Raw genomic sequence first — 23466 nt, forward strand, 5'->3', positions numbered from 1 at the left:
GAGTCGAAATTGTTCCTTTGGGGGGTATTGCAATTTTTTTTCCATTTTGAGGCGAAATTGTTCCTTTGGGGGGGTATTGCAATTTCTTGCCATTTTGAGGCGAAATTGTTCCTTTGGGGGGGTATTGCAACTTTTGGCCATTGTGAAGCGAAATTGTTCCTTTCAGGGGGTATTGAAACTTTTCGGCATTTTGAGGCGAAATTTTTCCTTTGGGGGGGTATTGCAATTTTTTGCCATTTTGAGGCGAAATTGTTCCTTTGGAAGGGTATTGCAAGTTTTGGCCATTTTGAAGCGAAATTGTTCCTTTGGTGGGGTTATTGCAACTTTTCGGCATTTTGAAGCAAAACTGTTCCTTTGGGGGGGTATTGCAATTTTTTTCCATTTTGAGGCGAAATTGTTCCTTTGGGGGGTATTGCAACTTTTGGCCATTTTGAAGCGAAATTGTTCCTTTGGGGGGTATTGAAACTTTTCGTCATTTTGAGCTGAAATTGTTCCTTTGGGGGAGTATTGCAATTTCTTGCCTTTTTGAGGCGAAATTGTTCCTTTGGGGGGGTATTGCAACTTTTGGCCATTTTGAAGCGAAATTGTTCCTTTCGGGGCGTATTGAAACTTTTCGGCATTTTGAGGCGAAATTGTTCCTTTGGGGGGGTATTGCAACTTTTGGCCATTTTGAAGTGAAATTGTTACTTTGGGGGGGTATTGCAACTTTTGGCCATTTTGAAGTGAAATTGTTCATTTGGGGGGGTATTGGAATTTTTTTCCATTTTGAGGCGAAATTGTTCCTTTGGGGGTGTATTGCAACTTTTCGGCATTTTGAGGCGAAATTGTTCCTTTGGGGGGTATTGCAATTTTTTTTCCATTTTGAAGCGAAATTGTTCCTTAGGGGGGGTATTGCAACTTTTGGCCATTTTGAAGCGAAATTGTTCCTTTGGGGGGTATTGCAATTTTTTGCCATTTTGAGGCGAAATTGTTCCTTTGGGGGGGTATTGCAACTTTTCGGCATTTTGAAGCAAAATTGTTCCTTTGGGGGGTATTGCAATTTTTTTCCATTTTGAGACGAAATTGTTCATTTGGGGGGGGGTATTGCAACTTTTGGCCATTTTGAAGCGAAATTGTTCCTTTGGGGGTATTGCAATTTTTTGCCATTTTGAGGCGAAATTGTTCCTTTGGGGGGGTATTGCAACTTTTGGCCATTTTGAAGCGAAATTGTTCCTTTCGGGGGGTATTGCAACTTTTCGGCATTTTGAGGTGAAATTGTTCCTTTTGGGGGGGTATTGCAATTTTTTTCCATTTTGAGGTGAAATTGTTCCTTTGGGGGGGTATTGCAACTTTTGGCCATTTTGAAGCGAAATTGTTCCTTTCGGGGGGTATTGCAATTTTTTTTCCATTTTGAGGCGAAATTGTTCCTTTGGGGGGGTATTGCAATTTTTTTTCCATTTTGAGGCGAAATTGTTCCTTTGGGGGTATTGCAATTTTTTGCCATTTTGAGGCGAAATTGTTCCTTTGGGGGGTATTGCAATTTTTTTTCCATTTTGAGGCGAAATTGTTCCTTTTGGGGGGTATTGCAACTTTTGGCCATTTTGAAGCCAAATTGTTCCTTTGGGGGGGTATTGCAATTTTTTTTCCATTTTGAGGCGAAATTGTTGCTTTTGGGGGGTATTGCAACTTTTCGGCATTTTGAAGCGAAATTGTTCCTTTGGGGGTGTATTGAAATTTTTTTTCCATTTTGGGGCGAAATTGTTCCTTTGGGGGGTTCTGCAACTTTTGGCCATTTTGAAGCGAAATTGTTCCTTTCGGGGGGTATTGCAACTTTTGGCCATTTTGAAGCGAAATTGTTCCTTTGGGGGGGTATTGCAATTTTTTGCCATTTTGAGGCGAAATTGTTCCTTTGGGGGGGTATTACAACTTTTGGCCATTTTGAAGCGAAATTCTTCCTTTCGGGGGGTATTGCAACTTTTCGGCATTTTGAGGCGAAATTGTTCCTTTGGGGGGTATTGCAATTTTTTTTCCATTTTGAAGCGAAATTGTTCCTTTGGGGGGTATTGCAATTTTTTGCCATTTTGAGGCGAAATTGTTCCTTTGGGGGGGTATTGCAACTTTTCGGCATTTTGAAGCAAAATTGTTCCTTTGGGGGGTATTGCAATTTTTTTCCATTTTGAGGCGAAATTGTTCCTTTGGGGGGGTATTGCAACTATTGGCCATTTTGAAGCGAAATTGTTCCTTTGGGGGTTATTGCAATTTTTTGCTATTTTGAGGCGAAATTGTTCCTTTGGGGGGGTATTGCAACTTTTGGCCATTTTGAAGCGAAATTGTTCCTTTCGGGGGGTATTGCAACTTTTCGGCATTTTGAGGTGAAATTGTTCCTTTTGGGGGGTATTGCAATTTTTTTTCCATTTTGAGGCGAAATTGTTCCTTTGGGGGGGTATTGCAACTTTTGGCCATTTTGAAGCGAAATTGTTCCTTTGGGGGGGTATTGCAACTTTTCCGCATTTTGAGGCGAAATTGTTCCTTTGGGGGAGTATTGCAATTTCTTGCCATTTTGAGGCGAAATTGTTCCTTTGGGGGGGTATTGCAACTTTTCAGCACTTTGAAGCGAAATTGTTCCTTTGGGGGGGTATTGCAATTTTTTGCCATTTTGAGGCGAAATTGTTCCTTTGGGGGGGTATTGCAACTTTTCCGCATTTTGAGGCGAAATTGTTCCTTTGGGGGAGTATTGCAATTTCTTGCCATTTTGAGGCGAAATTGTTCCTTTGGGGGGGTATTGCAACTTTTCGGCATTTTGAAGCGAAATTGTTCCTTTGGGGGGGTATTGGAATTTTTTTCCATTTTGAGGCGAATATGTTCCTTTGGGGGGGTATTGCAACTTTTGGCCATTTTGAAGCGAAATTGTTCCTTTCGGGGGGTATTGCAACTTTTCGGCATTTTGAGGCGAAATTGTTCCTTTGGGGGGGTATTGCAACTTTTGGCCATTTTGAAGCGAAATTGTTCCTTTCGGGGGGTATTGCAACTTTTCGGCATTTTGAGGTGAAATTGTTCCTTTTGGGGGGTATTGCAATTTTTTTTCCATTTTGAGGCGAAATTGTTCCTTTGGGGGGGTATTGCAACTTTTGGCCATTTTGAAGCGAAATTGTTCCTTTGGGGGGGTATTGCAACTTTTCCGCATTTTGAGGCGAAATTGTTCCTTTGGGGGAGTATTGCAATTTCTTGCCATTTTGAGGCGAAATTGTTCCTTTGGGGGGTATTGCAACTTTTCGGCATTTTGAAGCGAAATTGTTCCTTTGGGGGGGTATTGCAATTTTTTGCCATTTTGAGGCGAAATTGTTCCTTTGGGGGGGTATTGCAACTTTTGGCCATTTTGAAGCGAAATTGTTCCTTTCGGGGGGTATTGCAACTTTTCGGCATTTTGAGGTGAAATTGTTCCTTTTGGGGGGTATTGCAATTTTTTTTCCATTTTGAGGCGAAATTGTTCCTTTGGGGGGGTATTGCAACTTTTGGCCATTTTGAAGCGAAATTGTTCCTTTGGGGGGGTATTGCAACTTTTCCGCATTTTGAGGCGAAATTGTTCCTTTGGGGGAGTATTGCAATTTCTTGCCATTTTGAGGCGAAATTGTTCCTTTGGGGGGGTATTGCAACTTTTCGGCATTTTGAAGCGAAATTGTTCCTTTGGGGGGGTATTGGAATTTTTTTCCATTTTGAGGCGAATATGTTCCTTTGGGGGGGTATTGCAACTTTTGGCCATTTTGAAGCGAAATTGTTCCTTTCGGGGGGTATTGCAACTTTTCGGCATTTTGAGGCGAAATTGTTCCTTTGGGGGGGGGTATTGCAAGTTTTGGCCATTTTGAAGCGAAATTGTTCCTTTGGGGGGGTATTGCAATTTTTTTCCATTTTGAGGCGAAATTGTTCCTTTGGGGGGGTATTGCAACTTTTGGCCATTTTGAAGCAAAATTGTTCCTTTGGGGGGGTATTGCAATTTTTTTTCCATTTTGAGGCGAAATTGTTCCTTTTGGGGGGTATTGCAACTTTTGGCCATTTTGAAGCGAAATTGTTCCTTTGCGGGGGTATTGCAACTTTTCGGCATTTTGAAGCGAAATTGTTCCTTTGGGGGGGTATTGAATTTTTTTTCCATTTTGGGGCGAAATTGTTCCTTTGGGGGGTATTGCAACTTTTGGCCATTTTGAAGCGAAATTGTTCCTTTCGGGGGGTATTGCAACTTTTGGCCATTTTGAAGCGAAATTGTTCCTTTGGGGGGGGTATTGCAATTTTTTGCCATTTTGAGGCGAAATTGTTCCTTTGAGGGGGTATTACAACTTTTGGCCATTTTGAAGCGAAATTCTTCCTTTCGGGGGGTATTGCAACTTTTCGGCATTTTGAGGCGAAATTGTTTCTTTGGGGGGGTATTGCAATTTTTTTCCATTTTGAGGCGAAATTGTTCCTTTGGGGGGTATTGAAACTATTGGCCATTTTGAAGCGAAATTGTACCTTTGGGGGGGTATTGCAACTTTTGGCCATTTTGAAGCGAAATTGTTCCTTTCGGGGCGTATTGAAACTTTTCGGCATTTTGAGGCGAAATTGTTCCTTTGGGGGGGTATTGCAATTTTTTTTCCATTTTGAGGCGAAATTGTTCCTTTGGGGGGGTATTGCAACTTTTGGCCATTTTGAAGCGAAATTGTTACTTTGGGGGGGTATTGCAACTTTTTGCCATTTTGAAGCGAAATTGTTCATTTGGGGGGGTATTGGAATTTTTTTCCATTTTGAGGCGAAATTGTTCCTTTGGGGGTGTATTGCAACTTTTGGCCATTTTGAAGCGAAATTGTTCCTTTCGGGGGGTATTGCAACTTTTCGGCATTTTGAGGCGAAATTGTTCCTTTGGGGGTATTGCAATTTTTTTTCCATTTTGAAGCGAACTTGTTCCTTTGGCGGGGTATTGCAACTTTTGGCCATTTTGAAGCAAAATTGTTCCTTTGGGGGGGTATTGCAATTTTTTGCCATTTTGAGGCGAAATTGTTCCTTTGGGGGAGTATTGCAATTTCTTGCCATTTTGAGGCGAAATTGTTCCTTTGGGGGGGTATTGCAACTATTGGCCATTTTGAAGCGAAATTGTTCCTTTCGGGGGGTATTGAAACTTTTCGGCATTTTGAGGCGAAATTGTTCCTTTGGGGGGGTATTGCAATTTTTTTTCCATTTTGAGGTGAAATTGTTCCTTTGGGGGGGTATTGCAACTTTTCGGCATTTTGAAGCGAAATTGTTCCTTTGGGGGGGTATTGCAATTTTTTTCCATTTTGAGGCGAATATGTTCCTTTGGGGGGGTATTGCAACTTTTGGCCATTTTGAAGCGAAATTGTTCCTTTCGGGGGGTATTGCAACTTTTCGGCATTTTGAGGCAAAATTGTTCCTTTGGGGGGGTATTGCAACTTTTGGCCATTTTGAAGCAAAATTGTTCCTTTGGGGGGGTATTGCAATTTTTTGCCATTTTGAGGCGAAATTGTTCCTTTGGGGGAGTATTGCAATTTCTTGCCATTTTGAGGCGAAATTGTTCCTTTGGGGGGGTATTGCAACTATTGGCCATTTTGAAGCGAAATTGTTCCTTTCGGGGGGTATTGAAACTTTTCGGCATTTTGAGGCGAAATTGTTCCTTTGGGGGGGTATTGCAATTTTTTTTTCCATTTTGAGGTGAAATTGTTCCTTTGGGGGGGTATTGCAACTTTTCGGCATTTTGAAGCGAAATTGTTCCTTTGGGGGGGTATTGCAATTTTTTTCCATTTTGAGGCGAATATGTTCCTTTGGGGGGGTATTGCAACTTTTGGCCATTTTGAAGCGAAATTGTTCCTTTCGGGGGGTATTGCAACTTTTCGGCATTTTGAGGCAAAATTGTTCCTTTGGGGGGGTATTGCAACTTTTGGCCATTTTGAAGCGAAATTGTTCCTTTGGGGGGGTATTGCAATTTTTTTCCATTTTGAGGCGAAATTGTTCCTTTGGGGGGGTATTGCAACTTTTGGCCATTTTGAAGCGAAATTGTTCCTTTGGGGGGTATTGCAATTTTTTGCCATTTTGAGGCGAAATTGTTCCTTTGGGGGGGTATTGCAATTTTTTTTCCATTTTGAGGCGAAATTGTTCCTTTTGGGGGGTATTGCAACTTTTGGCCATTTTGAAGCGAAATTGTTCCTTTGGGGGGGTATTGCAATTTTTTTTCCATTTTGAGGCGAAATTGTTCCTTTTGTGGAGTATTGCAACTTTTGGCCATTTTGAAGCGAAATTGTTCCTTTGGGGGGGTATTGCAACTTTTCGGCATTTTGAAGCGAAATTGTTCCTTTGGGGGGGGTATTGAAATTTTTTTCCATTTTGGGGCGAAATTGTTCCTTTGGGGGGTATTGCAACTTTTGGCCATTTTGAAGCGAAATTGTTCTTTTCGGGGGGTATTGCAACTTTTGGCCATTTTGAAGCGAAATTGTTCCTTTGGGGGGGTATTGCAATTTTTTGCCATTTTGAGGCGAAATTGTTCCTTTTGGGGGGTATTACAACTTTTGGCCATTTTGAAGCGAAATTCTTCCTTTCGGGGGTATTGACACTTTTCGGCATTTTGAGGCGAAATTGTTTCTTTGGGGGGGTATTGCAATTTTTTTCCATTTTGAGGCGAAATTGTTCCTTTGGGGGGTATTGAAACTTTTGGCCATTTTGAAGCGAAAGTGTACCTTTGGGGGGGTATTACAACTTTTGGCCATTTTGAAGCGAAATTGTTCCTTTGGGGGGGTATTGCAATTTTTTTCCATTTTGAGGCGAAATTGTTCCTTTGGGGGGGTATTGCAACTTTTCGGCATTTTGAGGCGAAATTGTTCCTTTGGGGGGGTATTGCAATTTTTTGCCATTCTGAGGCGAAATTGTTCCTTTGGGGGGGTATTGCAACTTTTGGCCATTTTGAAGCGAAATTGTTCCTTTGGGGGGTATTGCAACTTTTGGCCATTTTGAAGCGAAATTGTTCCTTTGAGGGGTATTGCAACTTTTCGGCATTTTGAGGCGAAATTGTTCCTTTGGGGGGTATTGCAATTTTTTGCCATTTTGAGGCGAAATTGTTCCTTTGGGGGGATTTCAATTTTTTGCCATTTTGAGGCGAAATTGTTCCTTTGGGGGGGTATTGCAACTTTTGGCCATTTTGAAGCGAAATTGTTCCTTTGGGGGGTATTGCAACTTTTCGGCATTTTGAGGCGAAATTGTTCCTTTGGGGGGTATTGCAATTTTTTGCCATTTTGAGGCGAAATTGTTCCTTTAGGGGGGTTTTGCAACTTTTGGCCATTTTGAAGCGAAATTGTTCCTTTGGGGGGGATTGCAATTTTTTGCCATTTTGAGGCGAAATCGTTCCTTTGGGGGGGTATTGCAACTTTTGGCCATTTTGAAGCGAAATTGTTCCTTTCGGGAGGTATTGCAACTTTTCGGCATTTTGAGGTGAAATTGTTCCTTTGGGGGGGTATTGCAATTTCTTGCCATTTTGAGGCGAAATTGTTCCTTTGGGGGGGTATTGCAACTATTGGCCATTTTGAAGCGAAATTGTTCCTTTCGGGGGGTATTGAAACTTTTCGGCATTTTGAGGCGAAATTGTTCCTTTGGTGGGGTATTGCAAGTTTTGGCCATTTTGAAGCGAATTTGTTCCTTTGGGGGGGTATTGCAACTTTTCGGCATTTTGAAGCAAAATTGTTCCTTTGGGGGGGTATTGCAATTTTTTGCCATTTTGAGGCGAAATTGTTCCTTTTGGGGGGTATTACAACTTTTGGCCATTTTGAAGCGAAATTCTTCCTTTCGGGGGTATTGACACTTTTCGGCATTTTGAGGCGAAATTGTTTCTTTGGGGGGGTATTGCAATTTTTTTCCATTTTGAGGCGAAATTGTTCCTTTGGGGGGTATTGAAACTTTTGGCCATTTTGAAGCGAAAGTGTACCTTTGGGGGGGTATTACAACTTTTGGCCATTTTGAAGCGAAATTGTTCCTTTGGGGGGGTATTGCAACTTTTCGGCATTTTGAGGCGAAATTGTTCCTTTGGGGGGGTATTGCAATTTTTTTCCATTTTGAGGCGAAATTGTTCCTTTGGGGGGTATTGAAACTTTTGGCCATTTTGAAGCGAAAGTGTACCTTTGGGGGGGTATTGCAACTTTTGGCCATTTTGAAGCGAAATTGTTCCTTTGGGGGGGTATTGCAACTTTTCGGCATTTTGAGGCGAAATTGTTCCTTTGGGGGGGTATTGCAATTTTTTGCCATTCTGAGGCGAAATTGTTCCTTTGGGGGGGTATTGCAACTTTTGGCCATTTTGAAGCGAAATTGTTCCTTTGGGGGGTATTGCAACTTTTGGCCATTTTGAAGCGAAATTGTTCCTTTGGGGGGTATTGCAACTTTTCGGCATTTTGAGGCGAAATTGTTCCTTTGGGGGGTATTGCAATTTTTTGCCATTTTGAGGCGAAATTGTTCCTTTGGGGGGATTTCAATTTTTTGCCATTTTGAGGCGAAATTGTTCCTTTGGGGGGGTATTGCAACTTTTGGCCATTTTGAAGCGAAATTGTTCCTTTGGGGGGTATTGCAACTTTTCGGCATTTTGAGGCGAAATTGTTCCTTTGGGGGGTATTGCAATTTTTTGCCATTTTGAGGCGAAATTGTTCCTTTAGGGGGGTTTTGCAACTTTTGGCCATTTTGAAGCGAAATTGTTCCTTTGGGGGGGATTGCAATTTTTTGCCATTTTGAGGCGAAATCGTTCCTTTGGGGGGGTATTGCAACTTTTGGCCATTTTGAAGCGAAATTGTTCCTTTCGGGAGGTATTGCAACTTTTCGGCATTTTGAGGTGAAATTGTTCCTTTGGGGGGGTATTGCAATTTCTTGCCATTTTGAGGCGAAATTGTTCCTTTGGGGGGGTATTGCAACTATTGGCCATTTTGAAGCGAAATTGTTCCTTTCGGGGGGTATTGAAACTTTTCGGCATTTTGAGGCGAAATTGTTCCTTTGGTGGGGTATTGCAAGTTTTGGCCATTTTGAAGCGAATTTGTTCCTTTGGGGGGGTATTGCAACTTTTCGGCATTTTGAAGCAAAATTGTTCCTTTGGGGGGGTATTGCAATTTTTTTCCATTTTGAGGCGAAATTGTTCCTTTTGGGGGGTATTGCAACTTTTGGCCATTTTGAAGCGAAATTGTTCCTTTGGGGGGGTATTGCAATTTTTTTTCCATTTTGAAGCGAAATTGTTCCTTTGGTGGGGTATTGCAACTTTTCGGCATTTTGAAGCGAAATTGTTCCTTTGGGGGGTATTGAAATTTTTTTCCATTTTGGGGCGAAATTGTTCCTTTGGGGGGTTCTGCAACTTTTGGCCATTTTGAAGCGAAATTGTTCCTTTCGGGGGGTATTGCAACTTTTGGCCATTTTGAAGCGAAATTGTTCCTTTGGGGGGGTATTGCAATTTTTTGCCATTTTGAGGCGAAATTGTTCCTTTGGGGGGGTATTACAACTTTTGGCCATTTTGAGGCGAAATTGTTCCTTTGGGGGGGTATTGCAACTTTTCGGCATTTTGAAGCAAAATTGTTCCTTTGGGGGGTATTGCAATTTTTTTCCATTTTGAAGCGAAATTGTTCCTTTTGGGGGTATTGCAATTTTTTGCCATTTTGAGGCGAAATTGTTCCTTTGGGGGGGTATTGCAAGTTTTGGCCATTTTGAAGCGAAATTGTTCCTTTGGGGGGGGTATTGAAATGTTTTTCCATTTTGGGGCGAAATTGTTCCTTTGGGGGGGTATTGCAACTTTTGGCCATTTTGAAGCGAAATTGTTCCTTTCGGGGGGTATTGCAACTTTTGGCCATTTTGAAGCGAAATTGTTCCTTTGGGGGGGTATTGCAACTTTTGGCCATTTTGAAGCGAAATTGTTCCTTTGGGGGGTATTGCAACTTTTGGCCATTTTGAAGCGAAATTGTTCCTTTGGGGGGTATTGCAACTTTTCGGCATTTTGAGGCGAAATTGTTCCTTTGGGGGGTATTGCAATTTTTTGCCATTTTGAGGCGAAATTGTTCCTTTGGGGGGATTTCAATTTTTTGCCATTTTAAGGCGAAATTGTTCCTTTGGGGGGGTATTGCAACTTTTGGCCATTTTGAAGCGAAATTGTTCCTTTGGGGGGTATTGCATTTTTTTTCCATTTTGAAGCGAAATTGTTCCTTTTGGGGGTATTGCAATTTTTTGCCATTTTGAGGCGAAATTGTTCCTTTGGGGGGGTATTGCAACTTTTGGCCATTTTGAAGCGAAATTGTTCCTTTGGGGGGGGTATTGAAATGTTTTTCCATTTTGGGGCGAAATTGTTCCTTTGGGGGGGTATTGCAACTTTTGGCCATTTTGAAGCGAAATTGTTCCTTTCGGGGGGTATTGCAACTTTTGGCCATTTTGAAGCGAAATTGTTCCTTTGGGGGGGTATTGCAACTTTTGGCCATTTTGAAGCGAAATTGTTCCTTTGGGGGGTATTGCAACTTTTGGCCATTTTGAAGCGAAATTGTTCCTTTGGGGGGTATTGCAACTTTTCGGCATTTTGAGGCGAAATTGTTCCTTTGGGGGGTATTGCAATTTTTTGCCATTTTGAGGCGAAATTGTTCCTTTGGGGGGGATTTCAATTTTTTGCCATTTTAAGGCGAAATTGTTCCTTTGGGGGGGTATTGCAACTTTTGGCCATTTTGAAGCGAAATTGTTCCTTTGGGGGGTATTGCAACTTTTCGGCATTTTGAGGCGAAATTGTTCCTTTGGGGGGTATTGCAATTTTTTGCCATTTTGAGGCGAAATTGTTCCTTTGGGGGGGTATTGCAACTTTTGGCCATTTTGAAGCGAAATTGTTCCTTTCGGGGGGTATTGCAACTTTTCGGCATTTTGAGGTGAAATTGTTCCTTTGGGGGGGTATTGCAATTTCTTGCCATTTTGAAGCGAAATTGTTCCTTTGGGGGGGATTGCAATTTTTTGCCATTTTGAGGCAAAATTGTTCCTTTGGGGGGGTATTGCAACTTTTGGCCATTTTGAAGCGAAATTGTTCCTTTCGGGGGGTATTGCAACTTTTCGGCATTTTGAGGTGAAATTGTTCCTTTGGGGGGGTATTGCAATTTCTTGCCATTTTGAGGCGAAATTGTTCTTTTGGGGGGGTATTGCAACTATTGGCCATTTTGAAGCGAAATTGTTCCTTTCGGGGGGTATTGAAACTTTTCGGCATTTTGAGGCGAAATTGTTCCTTTGGTGGTGTATTGCAAGTTTTGGCCATTTTGAAGCGAATTTGTTCCTTTGGGGGGGTATTGCAACTTTTCGGCATTTTGAAGCAAAATTGTTCCTTTGGGGGGGTATTGCAATTTTTTTCCATTTTGAGGCGAAATTGTTCCTTTTGGGGGGTATTGCAACTTTTGGCCATTTTGAAGCGAAATTGTTCCTTTGGGGGGTATTGCAATTTTTTTTCCATTTTGAGGCGAAATTGTTCCTTTTGGGGGGTATTGCAACTTTTGGCCATTTTGAAGCGAAATTGTTCCTTTGGGGGGGTATTGCAACTTTTCGGCATTTTGAAGCGAAATTGTTCCTTTGGGGGGTATTGAAATTTTTTTCCATTTTGGGGCGAAATTGTTCCTTTGGGGGGTTCTGCAACGTTTGGCCATTTTGAAGCGAAATTGTTCCTTTCGGGGGGTATTGCAACTTTTGGCCATTTTGAAGCGAAATTGTTCCTTTGGGGGGGTATTGCAATTTTTTGCCATTTTGAGGCGAAATTGTTCCTTTGGGGGGTATTACAACTTTTGGCCATTTTGAAGCGAAATTCTTCCTTTCGGGGGGTATTGCAACTTTTCGGCATTTTGAGGCGAAATTGTTCCTTTGGGGCGTATTGCAATTTTTTTTCCATTTTGAAGCGAAATTGTTCCTTTGGGGGGGTATTGCAACTTTTGGCCATTTTGAAGCGAAATTGTTCCTTTGTGGGGGTATTGCAACTTTTCGGCATTTTGAAGCAAAATTGTTCCTTTGGGGGGTATTGCAATTTTTTGCCATTTTGAGGCGAAATTGTTCCTTTGGGGGGGTATTGCAATTTTTTGCCATTTTGAGGCGAAATTGTTCCTTTGGGGGGGTATTGCAACTTTTGGCCATTTTGAAGCGAAATTGTTCCTTTCGGGGGGTATTGCAACTTTTCGGCATTTTGAGGTGAAATTGTTCCTTTTGGGGGGTATTGCAATTTTTTTTCCATTTTGAGGCGAAATTGTTCCTTTGGGGGGGTATTGCAACTTTTGGCCATTTTGAAGCGAAATTGTTCCTTTGGGGGGGTATTGCAACTTTTCCGCATTTTGAGGCGAAATTGTTCCTTTGGGGGAGTATTGCAATTTCTTGCCATTTTGAAGCGAAATTGTTCCTTTGGGGGGGTATTGCAACTTTTCGGCATTTTGAAGCGAAATTGTTCCTTTGGGGGGGTATTGCAATTTTTTTCCATTTTGAGGCGAAATTGTTCCTTTGGGGGGTATTGCAACTTTTGGCCATTTTGAAGCGAAATTGTTCCTTTGGGGGTATTGCAATTTTTTGCCATTTTGAGGCGAAATTGTTCCTTTGGGGGGGTATTGCAACTTTTGGCCATTTTGAAGCGAAATTGTTCCTTTCGGGGGGTATTGCAACTTTTCGGCATTTTGAGGTGAAATTGTTCCTTTGGGGGGGTATTGCAACTTTTCGGCATTTTGAAGCGAAATTGTTCCTTTGGGGGGGTATTGAAATTTTTTGCCATTTTGAGGCGAAATTGTTCCTTTTGGGGGGTATTACAACTTTTGGCCATTTTGAAGCGAAATTCTTCCTTTCGGGGGGTATTGCAACTTTTCGGCATTTTGAGGCAAAATTGTTTCTTTGGGGGGGTATTGCAATTTTTTTCCATTTTGAAGCGAAATTGTTCCTTTGGGGGGTATTGAAACTTTTGGCCATTTTGAAGCGAAATTGTACCTTTGGGGGGGTATTGCAACTTTTGGCCATTTTGAAGCGAAATTGTTCCTTTGGGGGGGTATTGCAACTTTTCGGCATTTTGAGGCAAAATTGTTCCTTTGGGGGGGTATTGCAATTTTTTGCCATTCTGAGGCGAAATTGTTCCTTTGGGGGGGTATTGCAACTTTTGGCCATTTTGAAGCGAAATTGTTCCTTTGGGGGGTATTGCAACTTTTGGCCATTTTGAAGCGAAATTGTTCCTTTCGGGGGGTATTGCAACTTTTGGCCATTTTGAAGCGAAATTGTTCCTTTGGGGGGTATTGCAATTTTTTGCCATTTTGAGGCGAAATTGTTCCTTTTGGGGGGTATTACAACTTTTGGCCATTTTGAAGCGAAATTCTTCCTTTCGGGGGGTATTGCAACTTTTCGGCATTTTGAGGCAAAATTGTTTCTTTGAGGGGTATTGCAATTTTTTTCCATTTTGAAGCGAAATTGTTCCTTTGGGGGGTATTGAAACTTTTGGCCATTTTGAAGCGAAATTGTACCTTTGGGGGGGTATTGCAACTTTTGGCCAATTTGAAGCGAAATTGTTCCTTTGGGGGGTATTGCAACTTTTCGGCATTTTGAGGCGAAATTGTTCCTTTGGGGGGTATTGCAATTTTTTGCCATTTTGAGGCAAAATTGTTCCTTTGGGGGGGATTTCAATTTTTTGCCATTTTGAGGCGAAATTGTTCCTTTGGGGGGGTATTGCAACTTTTGGCCATTTTGAAGCGAAATTGTTCCTTTGGGGGGTATTGCAACTTTTTGGCATTTTGAGGCGAAATTGTTCCTTTGGGGGGTATTGCAATTTTTTGCCATTTTGTGGCGAAATTGTTCCTTTGGGGGGGTATTGCAACTTTTGGCCATTTTGAAGCGAAATTGTTCCTTTGGGGGGGATTGCAATTTTTTGCCATTTTGAGGCGAAATTGTTCCTTTGGGGGGGTATTGCAACTTTTGGCCATTTTGAAGCGAAATTGTTCCTTTCGGGGGGTATTGCAACTTTTCGGCATTTTGAGGTGAAATTGTTCCTTTGGGGGGGTATTGCAATTTCTTGCCATTTTGAGGCGAAATTGTTCCTTTGGGGGGGTATTGCAACTATTGGCCATTTTGAAGCGAAATTGTTCCTTTTGGGGGGTATTGAAACTTTTCGGCATTTTGAGGCGAAATTGTTCCTTTGGTGGGGTATTGCAAGTTTTGGCCATTTTGAAGCGAATTTGTTCCTTTGGGGGGGTATTGCAACTTTTCGGCATTTTGAAGCAAAATTGTTCCTTTGGGGGGGTATTGCAATTTTTTTTCCATTTTGAGGCGAAATTGTTCCTTTTGGGGGGTATTGCAACTTTTGGCCATTTTGAAGCGAAATTGTTCCTTTGGGGGGGTATTGCAATTTTTTTTCCATTTTGAGGCGAAATTGTTCCTTTTGGGGGGTATTGCAACTTTTGGCCATTTTGAAGCGAAATTGTTCCTTTGGGGGGGTATTGCAACTTTTCGGCATTTTGAAGCGAAATTGTTCCTTTGGGGGGTATTGAAATTTTTTTTCATTTTGGGGCGAAATTGTTCCTTTGGGGGGTTCTGCAACTTTTGGCCATTTTGAAGCGAAATTGTTCCTTTCGGGGGGTATTGCAACTTTTGGCCATTTTGAAGCGAAATTGTTCCTTTGGGGGGGTATTGCAATTTTTTGCCATTTTGTGGCGAAATTGTTCCTTTGGGGGGGTATTACAACTTTTGGCCATTTTGAAGCGAAATTCTTCCTTTCGGGGGGTATTGCAACTTTTCGGCATTTTGAGGCGAAATTGTTCCTTTGGGGGGTATTGCAATTTTTTTTCCATTTTGAAGCGAAATTGTTCCTTTGGGGGGGTATTGCAACTTTTGGCCATTTTGAAGCGAAAATGTTCCTTTGGGGGGGTATTGCAACTTTTCGGCATTTTGAAGCAAAATTGTTCCTTTGGGGGGTATAGCAATTTTTTTCCATTTTGAGGCGAAATTGTTCCTTTGGGGGGGTATTGCAACTTTTGGCCATTTTGAAGCGAAATTGTTCCTTTGGGGGGTATTGCAATTTTTTGCCATTTTGAGGTGAAATTGTTCCTTTGGGGGGGTATTGCAACTTTTGGCCATTTTGAAGCGAAATTGTTCCTTTCGGGGGGTATTGCAACTTTTCGGCATTTTGAGGTGAAATTGTTCCTTTTGGGGGGGTATTGCAATTTTTTTTCCATTTTGAGGCGAAATTGTTCCTTTGGGTGGGTATTGCAACTTTTGGCCATTTTGAAGCGAAATTGTTCCTTTGGGGGGGTATTGCAACTTTTCCGCATTTTGAGGCGAAATTGTTCCTTTGGGGGAGTATTGCAATTTCTTGCCATTTTGAGGCGAAATTGTTCCTTTGGGGGGGTATTGCAACTTTTCGGCATTTTGAAGCGAAATTGTTCCTTTGGGGGGGATTGGAATTTTTTTCCATTTTGAGGCGAATATGTTCCTTTGGGGGGGTATTGCAACTTTTGGCCATTTTGAAGCGAAATTGTTCCTTTCGGGGGGTATTGCAACTTTTCGGCATTTTGAGGCGAAATTGTTCCTTTGGGGGGGTATTGCAACTTTTGGCCATTTTGAAGCGAAATTGTTCCTTTGGGGGGGTATTGCAATTTTTTTCCATTTTGAGGCGAAATTTTTCCTTTGGGGGGGTATTGCAACTTTTGGCCATTTTGAAGCGAAATTGTTCCTTTGGGGGGTATTGCAATTTTTTTTCCATTTTGAGGCGAAATTGTTCCTTTTGGGGGGTATTGCAACTTTTGGCCATTTTGAAGCGAAATTGTTCCTTTAGGGGGGTATAGCAACTTTTCGGCATTTTGAAGCGAAATTGTTCTTTTGGGGGTTATTGAAATTTTTTTCCATTTTGGGGCGAAATTGTTCCTTTGGGGGGTATTGCAACTTTTGGCCATTTTGAAGTGAAATTGTTCCTTTCGGGGGGTATTGCAACTTTTGGCCATTTTGAAGCGAAATTGTTCCTTTGGGGGGGTATTGCAATTTTTTGCCATTTTGAGGCGAAATTGTTCCTTTGGGGGGGTATTACAACTTTTGGCCATTTTGAAGCGAAATTCTTCCTTTCGGGGGGTATTGCAACTTTTCGGCATTTTGAAGCAAAATTGTTCCTTTGGGGGGTATTGCAATTTTTTTCCATTTTGAGGCGAAATTGTTCCTTTGGGGGGTATTGCAACTTTTGGCCATTTTGAAGCGAAATTGTTCCTTTGGGGGGTATTGCAATTTTTTGCCATTTTGAGGCGAAATTGTTCCTTTCGGGGGGTATTGCAACTTTTGGCCATTTTGAAGCGAAATTGTTCCTTTCGGGGGGTATTGCAACTTTTCGGCATTTTGAGGTGAAATTGTTCCTTTTGGGGGGGTATTGCAATTTTTTTTCCATTTTGAGGCGAAATTGTTCCTTTGGGGGGGTATTGCAACTTTTGGCCATTTTGAAGCGAAATCTTTCCTTTGGGGGGGTATTGCAACTTTTCGGCATTTTGAGGCGAAATTGTTCCTTTGGGGGAGTATTGCAATTTCTTGCCATTTTGAGGCGAAATTGTTCCTTTGGGGGGGTATTGCGCTTATTGGCCATTTTGAAGCGAAATTGTTCCTTTCGGGGGTATTGAAACTTTTCGGCATTTTGAGGCGAAATTGTTCCTTTTGGGGGGGTATTGCAATTTTTTTTCCATTTTGAGGTGAAATTGTTCCTTTGGGGGGGGTATTGCAATTTTTTTCCATTTTGAGGCGAATATGTTCCTTTGGGGGGGTATTGCAACTTTTGGCCATTTTGAAGCGAAATTGTTCCTTTGGGGGTATTGCAATTTTTTGCCATTTTGAGGCGAAATTGTTCCTTTGGGGGGGTATTGCAATTTTTTTTCCATTTTGAGGCGAAATTGTTCCTTTTGGGGGGTATTGCAACTTTTGGCCATTTTGAAGCGAAATTGTTCCTTTGGGGGGGTATTGCAATTTTTTTTCCATTTTGAGGCGAAATTGTTCCTTTGGGGGGTATTGCAACTTTTGGCCATTTTGAAGCGAAATTGTTCCTTTGGGGGGGTATTGCAATTTTTTTCCATTTTGAGGCGAAATTGTTCTTTTTGGGGGGTATAGCAACTTTTGGCCATTTTGAAGCGAAATTGTTCCTTTGGGGGGGTATTGCAACTTTTCGGCATTTTGAAGCGAAATTGTTCCTTTGGGGGGGTATTGAAATTTTTTTCCATTTTGGGGCGAAATTGTTCCTTTGGGGGGTAGTGCAACTTTTGGCCATTTTGAAGCGAAATTGTTCCTTTCGGGGGGTATTGCAACTTTTGGCCATTTTGAAGCGAAATTGTTCCTTTGGGGGGGTATTGCAATTTTTTGCCATTTTGAGGCGAAATTGTTCCTTTTGGGGGGTATTACAACTTTTGGCCATTTTGAAGCGAAATTCTTCCTTTCGGGGGGTATTGCAACTTTTCAGCATTTTGAGGCGAAATTGTTTCTTTGGGGGGGTATTGCAATTTTTTTCCATTTTGAGGCGAAATTGTTCCTTTGGGGGGTATTGCAACTTTTGGCCATTTTGAAGCGAAATTGTTCCTTTGGGGGGTATTGCAATTTTTTGCCATTTTGAGGCGAAATTGTTCCTTTTGGGGGGGTATTGCAATTTTTTTTCCATTTTGAGTCGAAATTGTTCCTTTGGGGGGGTATTGCAACTTTTGGCCATTTTGAAGCGAAATTGTTCCTTTGGGGGGGTATTGCAACTTTTCGGCATTTTGAAGCAAAATTGTTCCTTTGGGGGGTATAGCAATTTTTTTCCATTTTGAGGCGAAATTGTTCCTTTGGGGGGGTATTGCAACTTTTGGCCATTTTGAAGCGAAATTGTTCCTTTGGGGGGTATTGCAATTTTTTGCCATTTTGAGGTGAAATTGTTCCTTTGGGGGGGTATTGCAACTTTTGGCCATTTTGAAGCGAAATTGTTCCTTTCGGGGGGTATTGCAACTTTTCGGCATTTTGAGGTGAAATTGTTCCTTTTGGGGGGGTATTGCAATTTTTTTTCCATTTTGAGGCGAAATTGTTCCTTTGGGGGGGTATTGCAACTTTTGGCCATTTTGAAGCGAAATTGTTCCTTTGGGGGGGTATTGCAACTTTTCCGCATTTTGAGGCGAAATTGTTCCTTTGGGGGAGTATTGCAATTTCTTGCCATTTTGAGGCGAAATTGTTCCTTTGGGGGGGTATATCAACTTTTCGGCATTTTGAAGCGAAATTGTTCCTTTGGGGGGGATTGGAATTTTTTTCCATTTTGAGGCGAATATGTTCCTTTGGGGGGGTATTGCAACTTTTGGCCATTTTGAAGCGAAATTGTTCCTTTCGGGGGGTATTGCAACTTTTCGGCATTTTGAGGCGAAATTGTTCCTTTGGGGGGGTATTGCAACTTTTGGCCATTTTGAAGCGAAATTGTTCCTTTGGGGGGGTATTGCAATTTTTTTCCATTTTGTGGCGAAATTTTTCCTTTGGGGGGGTATTGCAACTTTTGGCCATTTTGAAGCGAAATTGTTCCTTTGGGGGGTATTGCAATTTTTTTTCCATTTTGAGGCGAAATTGTTCCTTTTGGGGGGTATTGCAACTTTTGGCCATTTTGAAGCGAAATTGTTCCTTTGGGGGGGTATAGCAACTTTTCGGCATTTTGAAGCGAAATTGTTCTTTTGGGGGTTATTGAAATTTTTTTCCATTTTGGGGCGAAATTGTTCCTTTGGGGGGTATTGCAACTTTTGGCCATTTTGAAGTGAAATTGTTCCTTTCGGGGGGTATTGCAACTTTTGGCCATTTTGAAGCGAAATTGTTCCTTTGGGGGGGTATTGCAATTTTTTGCCATTTTGAGGCGAAATTGTTCCTCTTGGGGGGTATTACAACTTTTGGCCATTTTGAAGCGAAATTCTTCCTTTCGGGGGGTATTGCAACTTTTCGGCATTTTGAAGCAAAATTGTTCCTTTGGGGGGTATTGCAATTTTTTTCCATTTTGAGGCGAAATTGTTCCTTTGGGGGGTATTGCAACTTTTGGCCATTTTGAAGCGAAATTGTTCCTTTGGGGGGTATTGCAATTTTTTGCCATTTTGAGGCGAAATTGTTCCTTTCGGGGGGTATTGCAACTTTTGGCCATTTTGAAGCGAAATTGTTCCTTTCGGGGGGTATTGCAACTTTTCGGCATTTTGAGGTGAAATTGTTCCTTTTGGGGGGGTATTGCAATTTTTTTTCCATTTTGAGGCGAAATTGTTCCTTTGGGGGGGTATTGCAACTTTTGGCCATTTTGAAGCGAAATCTTTCCTTTGGGGGGGTATTGCAACTTTTCGGCATTTTGAGGCGAAATTGTTCCTTTGGGGGAGTATTGCAATTTCTTGCCATTTTGAGGCGAAATTGTTCCTTTGGGGGGGTATTGCGCTTATTGGCCATTTTGAAGCGAAATTGTTCCTTTCGGGGGTATTGAAACTTTTCGGCATTTTGAGGCGAAATTGTTCCTTTTGGGGGGGTATTGCAATTTTTTTTCCATTTTGAGGTGAAATTGTTCCTTTGGGGGGGGTATTGCAATTTTTTTCCATTTTGAGGCGAATATGTTCCTTTGGGGGGGTATTGCAACTTTTGGCCATTTTGAAGCGAAATTGTTCCTTTGGGGGTATTGCAATTTTTTGCCATTTTGAGGCGAAATTGTTCCTTTGGGGGGGTATTGCAATTTTTTTTCCATTTTGAGGCGAAATTGTTCCTTTTGGGGGGTATTGCAACTTTTGGCCATTTTGAAGCGAAATTGTTCCTTTGGGGGGGTATTGCAATTTTTTTTCCATTTTGAGGCGAAATTGTTCCTTTGGGGGGTATTGCAACTTTTGGCCATTTTGAAGCGAAATTGTTCCTTTGGGGGGGTATTGCAATTTTTTTCCATTTTGAGGCGAAATTGTTCTTTTTGGGGGGTATAGCAACTTTTGGCCATTTTGAAGCGAAATTGTTCCTTTGGGGGGGTATTGCAACTTTTCGGCATTTTGAAGCGAAATTGTTCCTTTGGGGGGGTATTGAAATTTTTTTCCATTTTGGGGCGAAATTGTTCCTTTGGGGGGTATTGCAACTTTTGGCCATTTTGAAGCGAAATTGTTCCTTTCGGGGGGTATTGCAACTTTTGGCCATTTTGAAGCGAAATTGTTCCTTTGGGGGGGTATTGCAATTTTTTGCCATTTTGAGGCGAAATTGTTCCTTTTGGGGGGTATTACAACTTTTGGCCATTTTGAAGCGAAATTCTTCCTTTCGGGGGGTATTGCAACTTTTCAGCATTTTGAGGCGAAATTGTTTCTTTGGGGGGGTATTGCAATTTTTTTCCATTTTGAGGCGAAATTGTTCCTTTGGGGGGTATTGCAACTTTTGGCCATTTTGAAGCGAAATTGTTCCTTTGGGGGGTATTGCAATTTTTTGCCATTTTGAGGCGAAATTGTTCCTTTTGGGGGGGTATTGCAATTTTTTTTCCATTTTGAGTCGAAATTGTTCCTTTGGGGGGGTATTGCAACTTTTGGCCATTTTGAAGCGAAATCTTTCCTTTGGGGGGGTATTGCAACTTTTCGGCATTTTGAGGCGAAATTGTTCCTTTGGGGAGTATTGCAATTTCTTGCCATTTTGAGGCGAAATTGTTCCTTTGGGGGGGTATTGCAACTATTGGCCATTTTGAAGCGAAATTGTTCCTTTCGGGGGGTATTGAAACTTTTCGGCATTTTGAGGCGAAATTGTTCCTTTGGGGGGGTATTGCAATTTTTTTTCCATTTTGAGGTGAAATTGTTCCTTTGGGGGGGTATTGCAACTTTTCGGCATTTTGAAGCGAAATTGTTCCTTTGGGGGGGTATTGCAATTTTTTTCCATTTTGAGGCAAATATGTTCCTTTGGGGGGGTATTGCAACGTTTGGCCATTTTGAAGCGAAATTGTTCCTTTCGGGGGGTATTGCAACTTTTCGGCATTTTGAGGCGAAATTGTTCCTTTTATGGGGGTATTGCAACTTTTTGCCATTTTGAAGCGAAATTGTTCCTTTGGGGGGGTATTGCAATTTTTTTCTATTTTGAGGCGAAATTGTTCCTTTGGGGGGTATTGCAACTTTTGGCCATTTTGAAGCGAAATTGTTCCTTTGGGGGGTATTGCAATTTTTTGCCATTTTGAGGCGAAATTGTTCCTTTAAGGGGGTATTGCAATTTTTTTTCCATTTTGAGGCGAAATTGTTCCTTTTGGGGGGTATTGCAACTTTTGGCCATTTTGAAGCGAAATTGTTCCTTTGGGGGGGTATTGCAATTTTTTTTCCATTTTGAGGCGAAATTGTTCCTTTTGGGGGGTATTGCAACTTTTGGCCATTTTGAAGCGAAATTGTTCCTTTGGGGGGGTATTGCAACTTTTCGGCATTTTGAAGCGAAATTGTTCCTTTGGGGGGGTATTGAAATTTTTTTCCATTTTGGGGCGAAATTGTTCCTTTGGGGGGTATTGCAACTTTTGGCCATTTTGAAGCGAAATTGTTCCTTTCGGGGGGTATTGCAACTTTTGGCCATTTTGAAGCGAAATTGTTCCTTTGGGGGGGTATTGCAATTTTTTGCCATTTTGAGGCGAAATTGTTCCTTTTGGGGGGTATTGCAACTTTTGGCCATTTTGAAGCGAAATTGTTCTTTTTGGGGGGTATTGCAAATTTTCGGCATTTTGAAGCGAAATTGTTCCTTTGGGGGGGTATTGAAATTTTTTTCCATTTTGGGGCGAAATTGTTCCTTTGGGGGGTATTGCAACTTTTGGCCATTTTGAAGCGAAATTGTTCCTTTGGGGGAGTATTGCAATTTTTTTCCATTTTGAGGCGAATATGTTCCTTTGGGGGGGTATTGCAACTTTTGGCCATTTTGAAGCGAAATTGTTCCTTTCGGGGGGTATTGCAACTTTTCGGCATTTTGAGGCGAAATTGTTCCTTTGGGGGGGTATTGAAACTTTTGGCCATTTTGAAGCGAAATTGTTCCTTTGGGGGGGTATTGCAATTTTTTTCCATTTTGAGGCGAAATTGTTCCTTTGGGGGGGTATTGCAACTTTTGGCCATTTTGAAGCGAAATTGTTCCTTTGGGGGGTATTGCAATTTTTTGCCATTTTGAGGCGAAATTGTTCCTTTGGGGGGGTAGTGCAATTTTTTTTCCATTTTGAGGCGAAATTGTTCCTTTTGGGGGGTATTGCAACTTTTGGCCATTTTGAAGCGAAATTGTTCCTTTGGGGGGTATTGCAATTTTTTTCCATTTTGAGGCGAAATTGTTCCTTTTGGGGGGTATTGCAACTTTTGGCCATTTTGAAGCGAAATTGTTCCTTTGGGGGGGTATTGCAACTTTTCGGCATTTTGAAGCGAAATTGTTCCTTTGGGGGGGTATTGAAATTTTTTTCCATTTTGGGGCGAAATTGTTCCTTTGGGGGGTATTGCAACTTTTGGCCATTTTGAAGCGAAATTGTTCCTTTCGGGGGGTATTGCAACTTTTGGCCATTTTGAAGCGAAATTGTTCCTTTGGGGGGGTATTGCAATTTTTTGCCATTTTGAGGCGAAATTGTTCCTCTTAGGGGGTATTACAACTTTTGGCCATTTTGAAGCGAAATTCTTCCTTTCGGGGGGTATTGCAACTTTTCGGCATTTTGAGGCGAAATTGTTTCTTTGGGGGGTATTGCAATTTTTTTCCATTTTGAGGCGAAATTGTTCCTTTGGGGGGTATTGCAACTTTTGGCCATTTTGAAGCGAAATTGTTCCTTTGGGGGGTATTGCAATTTTTTGCCATTTTGAGGCGAAATTGTTCCTTTGCGGGGGTATTGCAACTTTTGGCCATTTTGAAGCGAAATTGTTCCTTTCGGGGGGTATTGCAACTTTTCGGCATTTTGAGGTGAAATTGTTCCTTTTGGGGGGGTATTGCAATTTTTTTTCCATTTTGAGTCAAAATTGTTCCTTTGGGGGGGTATTGCAACTTTTGGCCATTTTGAAGCGAAATCTTTCCTTTGGGGGGGTATTGCAACTTTTCGGCATTTTGAGGCGAAATTGTTCCTTTGGGGGAGTATTGCAATTTCTTGCCATTTTGAGGCGAAATTGTTCCTTTGGGGGGGTATTTCAACTATTGGCCATTTTGAAGCGAAATTGTTCCTTTCGGGGGGTATTGAAACTTTTCGGCATTTTGAGGCGAAATTGTTCCTTTGGGGGGGTATTGCAATTTTTTTCCATTTTGAGGCAAATATGTTCCTTTGGGGGGGTATTGCAACTTTTGGCCATTTTGAAGCGAAATTGTTCCTTTCGGGGGGTATTGCAACTTTTCGGCATTTTGAGGCGAAATTGTTCCTTTGGGGGGTATTGCAACTTTTTGCCATTTTGAAGCGAAATTGTTCCTTTGGGGGGTATTGCAATTTTTTTCCATTTTGAGGCGAAATTGTTCCTTTGGGGGGTATTGCAACTTTTGGCCATTTTGAAGCGAAATTGTTCCTTTGGGGGGTATTGCAACTTTTCGGCATTTTGAGGCGAAATT

This window comes from Anomaloglossus baeobatrachus, chromosome 4 (assembly GCF_048569485.1).
Source record: "Anomaloglossus baeobatrachus isolate aAnoBae1 chromosome 4, aAnoBae1.hap1, whole genome shotgun sequence".
Lineage (NCBI taxonomy): Eukaryota > Metazoa > Chordata > Amphibia > Anura > Aromobatidae > Anomaloglossus > Anomaloglossus baeobatrachus.